General features: G+C 37.2%; 1 non-coding gene across 1 annotated transcript; it reads left to right on the forward strand.

Moving 5' to 3' along the window:
* Positions 1-5,492: 5,492 nt before the first annotated feature.
* On the forward strand, positions 5,493-5,599 carry LOC121227760 (small nucleolar RNA R71). The gene has a single exon (XR_005925283.1). It is a non-coding gene; the product is annotated as a small nucleolar RNA R71 (small nucleolar RNA).
* The last annotated feature ends 562 nt before the right edge of the window (positions 5,600-6,161 follow it).

A 6,161-nucleotide genomic window follows, 5' to 3' on the forward strand; every position in this document is an offset into this window, starting at 1 on the left:
TGGTGCGACGATAGTGTGTGACAGCAACGGTGGCATGCGGTGGTGACGATGGCAATGTGCGGCAGCGACATCGACTTACAAAAGCAGCAGCGACATTTCAAAAATCTCTTTGCAGTGGCACTAGATGATTTTGGCAGAGGAGGAAGAGAAACTAGGGTTTCTTTCGAGATTTGAGGTTGACGGCACAAGAGAAAAGTTTAATGATTTTGGGGTTTAAGCAAATAGCTTTGAGGGATATGACAAATAGTAGAACGAAAAGGGGTTTATATAGGGAAAAATTAGGGCAACATGTGGCAAAAAGTTAACTACATTAAGGTTACTTAGGCGGGACACAATTAAAGTGGCGGCAATAGGTGTGGAGTTTTCCCTCTTTTTGTTGTCTTAGGCCTTAAATTCAGATTGTATCTTACTAAAAAAAACTAATTAGTACTTGGGCCAAATTTGACCCCCTTTATTAACATAAAAATTTAAAATTTAAACAAAACAAATAAAACTAAAAAAAACTTTTAAATCTTAATTAGAAATTTTCTTCTCCATAAATTACATTCAATTAATTCTCAGGAAAGGTTGGAGGGGTCATAGTGGTCTCGCTTAAGTTCCAATCTCCTTAGACAGAATTAATTAAATGTGCTAAATTAAGAAAATAAATCCTAATTATTTATTTATTTACAAAACAAGTTTATGAAAAATCAAGGGTCTGTTAATTTGAACGAGGGTTCAACTTGCTCAATGTTACCATCCCAATAATGTTTGAGACGTTGACCATTGACTTTAAACATACCTCCGTAATTTTCGTATAATTCAACAGCTCCATAAGGATAAACTCGATACATGGTATAAGGTCATTTCCATCAGGATTTCAGCTTTCCAGGAAATAACTTCAGGCTTGAATCAAACAATAAAACTTTCTGACCTTCTTTAAACTCGCGAGGTCGTATATGACTATCATGCCATCTTTTTGATCTTTCTTTATACATTTTGGTACTCTCATAGGAAAACAACCTCAGCTCTTCCAACTCATCCAACTGTAACATCCTTCTCTCACCGGATTGCTTAAGATCAAAATTCAACTTCTTCAAAGCCCAGTGAGCTCTATTCTCCAACTCTAATGGCAAATGACATGCCTTCCCAAAAGCTAACCAATAAGGAGTCATTCCTAACAGTGTCTTAAATTCTGTTCGATAGGCCCATAATGTATCATCGAGCCTTCGAGACCAATCTTTTCTACTGGGGCGTACTACCTTTTCAAGGATACCTTTGATTTCGTGGTTCACTCTTTCAACTTGCCCATTGGACTGGGGCTGATAAGCAGTAGCAATCTTGTGCTTCACATCATATTTGTCAAGCAACCACTTAAGCCACTTGTTCACAAAATGAGAACCTTCATCACTAATAATAGCTTTTGGTGTCCCAAATCGTGTAAACACATGCTTACGTAAGAATCGCATGACTACCTTAGCATCATTTGTAGGGTATGCTTCAGCTTCAACCCACTAGGATACATAATCCACAGCAACTAAGATGTATTTGTTCCCATACAAAAAAGGAAACGTGCCTAAAAAGTCAATGCCCCATACGTCGAATAATTCAATCTCAAAAATATTTGTTAAGGGCATTTATTCCTCCTTGATATGTTTCTGCTCCTTTGGCATCTATCATAGTTCTTCACATAGGCATAAGCATCTTTAAATAGTGTAGGCTAAAAGAAACCTGCTTGCAAAACCTTAGCTGCAGTATGTGTACCACTAAAGTGTCCCCCACTTGGAGATGAATGGCAATGATATAAGATTTCAGCAATCTCACTTTCAGCTACACACTTTCAGATTATATCATCTGCATACTGTTTAAACAAGAACGGGTCTTCCCAGAAATAATACCGACTATCATGAAGGAATTTCTTCCTTTGTTGGTATGTTATTTCTTGAGGAATTATTCCACATGTAAGATAATTGGAAAAATTATAAAACCAAGGTGTTTCATGAATTCAACTTACCTCAAATAAGTGTTCATTTGGGAAATTCTTGTTGATAGGCACATGTGATCGAGTTACCTCATCTTGCTCCAACCTCGATAGATGAACAGCTACTTGATTTTCTACACCTTTTCTATCTTGGATCTTAAGGTCAAATTCTTGGAGTATAAGTATCCAACGATTTAGCCTCGATTTTGCACCTTTTTTCGTGAGCAAGTATTTAATGGCTGCATGGTCAGTAAATACTGTAACTTTGGTACCTATAAGATATGAGCGAAATTTTTCAAAAGCAAAGACTATAGCAAATAGTTCCTTTTCAGTTACCGTATAATTGATTTGGGCTCCCGTCAATGTTCTACTTGCATAATAAATGAAGTAGAACACTTTATTTTTTCTTTGACCCATCACAGCTCCAACAGCATAATCACTTGCATCGTACATCAACTCAGAAGGTGTGCTCCAATTGGGTGTAATGATTATGGGGGTTGAGATTAGCCATTTTTTCAGCTCTTCAAAAGTTTCTAAACATGCTTTGTTAAAATCGAACACTGCATCTTTCTCTAACAAAAAAAAAGGTTTAGAAATTTTTGAAAAATCTTTGATAAACCTTTGGTAAAAACCAGCATGGCCTAAGAAACTTCTAACTCCTTTCACATTCATTGGGGCCGGTAACCTTTTAATTATGTCGACATTTGCTTTGTCAACTTCAATTCATTTCTTTGAAATTCTATGCCTAAGACAATCCCTTCCTTAACCATAAAATGGTATTTCTCCTTGTTAAGGACAAGATTCATCTCTTCGCATCTCTTCAGTACCTTAGCCAAATTACTCAAACAAGTATCATAAGTGTTACCAAAAACAGAAAAATCATCCATGAAAACCTCAACAAAATTTTCGACCATATCAGTGAATATTGCCATCATACATCGTTGGAATGTTGCAGATGCATTACATAAACGAAAAGGCATTCGCCTAAAAGAAAATGTACTGTACAGACAAGTAAAAGTTGTTTTATGTTGGTCTTCCAGGGTTACAACTATTTGGTTATATCTCGGATAACCATCTAAAAAACAATAAAATTCATTACTTGCCAGTCGATCTAACATCTGATCCATAAAAGGCAACAGAAATTGGTCATTCCGAGTGGCTTTATTTAGCTTTCTGTAGTCAACAAAAATTCTCCAACCAGTAACAATTTTTGTTGGGATCAATTCGTTACGCTCATTCTCAACAATCGTAATTCCACCTTTATTCGGTACACACTTTACTAAACTTACCCACAAATTATCTGAAATAAGATAGATGATTCCTGCATCCAACCATTTGATCACTCTCTTTCTCACAACTTTCTTCATAATAGGATTGAGCCTCCTTTGCCCATCAATTCGAGCTCTCTCACCTTCCTCTAGAATAATTTTGTGCAAGTAAAATGAAGGGCTTATACCTTGAATATCAACTATGGTCCAACTAATTGCTTTCTTAAATTTCTTTAAAACAGAAATTAGTTTCTCCTCTTGATCTTTTTTCAGTTCTGCTGAAATAATCACAGGCATAGTGGAACAGTCACCTAAATAAATGTATTTTAAATGGGAAGGAAGTACTTTTAGTTCGAGTGTAGGTGGTTCTTCGATTGACAATTTGGGTTGTACAAATTTTCTGACTTCCAACTCCAATAGTTCAAACCGTGTGGGCTGAATAAAATTTCTCGGATTGGCTTCCACCAGAACCATGTTTTCTTCACTTTCTTCATCCTCCAAAGGGTCAAACTCAAAGGTTTTCTCCAATGGATCTTCTTCAAAATTGCTTTCCATAGAAATCAAGGTTTCCAACTCTTCCATAACTGAACACTCTTCTGTCGGATCGGGAAATTTCATCACTTTAAGAATGTTAAAAGTTACCTGATCATCTTGAACTTGCATGGTGAGTTTGCCTTTCTGCACATCAATTAACGTTCTTCTCATGGCTAGGAAAGGTCTAACAAGGATAATTGGCACTTCCTTATCTGCTTCAAAATCTAGAATAATGAAATCAGTAGGAAAAATAAATTTATCGACTCTTACCAAAACATCCTCGATCTTTCCTTCGGGGCATGCTAAAGATCGATTCTCTAGCTGAAGCGTCACAGTTGTAGGTCTTACTTCTCCTATCCCTAGCATCTTAAAAATAGGCATCAAGTTGATACTTACTCCTAAGTCACACAAAGCTTTACCATAGTAAGATTCACCAATGTTATAGGGTATCGTAAAGCTTTTTGCATCCTTCAATTTTGGTGGCAGCTTGTTCTGCAGGAACGCACTGCACTCATTTTTCAAGGCGACAGTCTCATACTCACTCAGTCATTTCTTCTTGGATAGTACATCCTTCATAAACCTCACGTAATTCAACATTTTTTTCTAAAGCCTATACTAATGGAATATTGATGTGTAATTGCTTCAAAACATCCAAAAACTTCTTGAATTGCACCTCCTATTTCTGCTTGTGTTGCTGCAATCTTTGTGGATATGGAGGTGATGGAACTTTCAATTGAGCCGGAAAACTCTTCTGAGTAGGTAAATCTGCATCCAAATAAGATGTTAAACTATATGAATTAATTAAGTTAGGATTTACCTTGTCAGTCTTTGCAGTTTCTGATTCTTTTGGTGTAGGAATTTCTACAGCTGGTTGACTTTCCTTCTTTTCAACAGGCTCGTCTTCGGCATCAATCAATCGGGGTTCCAAAATTTTACCACTAAGTAATGCCACTTCGTTGATATGTTCTTTACTCAAGTTTTTTGGATTCTCAGTATCGCTCGACAAGGTTCTTTGTGGTCTTTTACGAAGCTCCGTAGCTAACTGACCCATTTGGTTTTCCAAATTTTTCAGTGTTGCTGCTTGGCTTTGGACCAAATCATCATTCTTTTTCATGTACACTTTCAACAAGTTCTCCAAACTATTTGATGCCTTAACTTGAGGTGGTTTTGGAGCTTTTTCATTAAACCCTTGAGATTGGTTGGGTCTATGCTGTATAAAGTTGTTGTTTGGTCCATTTCCTTGGTTGCTCCAAGAAAAGTTAGGATGATTACGCCATGAAGGATTATAGAAGTTGGATTGAGGTCCTTGTCCACTCCTATTTTGATATTGGTTCCCCACATAGTACACTGACTTGGGATTCAATGGGCAATTCTCGAAAGAATGAACTTCCCTACAGTACACACAGGAAACTACTTCAAATGGTCTTGGTGGCTGAGCTACAAAATTATTAGTACTATTAGCGGTAAACTGCTTTAACATTGAGGAAATAGACGATACCTGAGCTGATAACGAAGTGAGAGCATCAACTTCATGAATTCCAGCTACACGTCTTCCTGAAGTTGTTCGATTTGTTGGCCATTGATAGTTATTACTTGCGATCCTCTCGATGATCTTATAAGCCTCATTATAAGACTTAGATAAAATTGCACCATTCGCAGAAGCATCTACCATCAATCTTATATGTGCATTGAGACCATTATAGAATGTCTCCAGCTAGATACAATGAGGAATCCCATGATTAGGACACTTACGAAGTAACTTCTTAAATCACTCCCAAGCCTCATACAAAGGCTCGTCATCCAATTGTTGGAAAGTTGTGATCTTGTTCCTCAACTTAGCGTTCTTGCTAGGCGAGAAATACTTAACCAAAAATCTCTCTGCTAATTCTTGTCATGTAGATATGGAACTTGGTGGCAATGAATTGAGCCATGCTTGTGCTCGATCTATCAACAAGTACGAAAACAACTTCAACCTCAGTGCGTCTTCAGTCACACCGGCTATCTTAAATGAATCACTCACCTCCATAAACAATCGAAGGTGGAGATGTGGATCTTCCGTGGGCATACCACTAAATTGGCCCACTGTTTGTAGCATTTGAAACATCACTGGTTTCAATTTGAATTGGGTTGCCTCAATATCTGGCCTTCTAGTTCCTGAATTTAACTAATTGAAAAGTGGTATAGTATATTGTTTGATGCATCGATCCCTATCATCGACAATGAGGATGGGATTTCATACATGACCGGCTTCATTACCTTGATCTTGATTCTGATTTCCAAGGTCTATCTTGAATTGTCTTTGAGCTGTTCGTTCACGTCTTCTTTGTCTAAAATTTCACTCAATTTCAGGGTCTACTGGGAGTAAATCGATAATCCGATCTATGCTCATAAACACTTGA

The sequence above is a fragment of the Gossypium hirsutum genome, chromosome A03 (assembly GCF_007990345.1).
Source record: "Gossypium hirsutum isolate 1008001.06 chromosome A03, Gossypium_hirsutum_v2.1, whole genome shotgun sequence".
NCBI classification, from domain to species: Eukaryota; Viridiplantae; Streptophyta; class Magnoliopsida; order Malvales; family Malvaceae; genus Gossypium; species Gossypium hirsutum.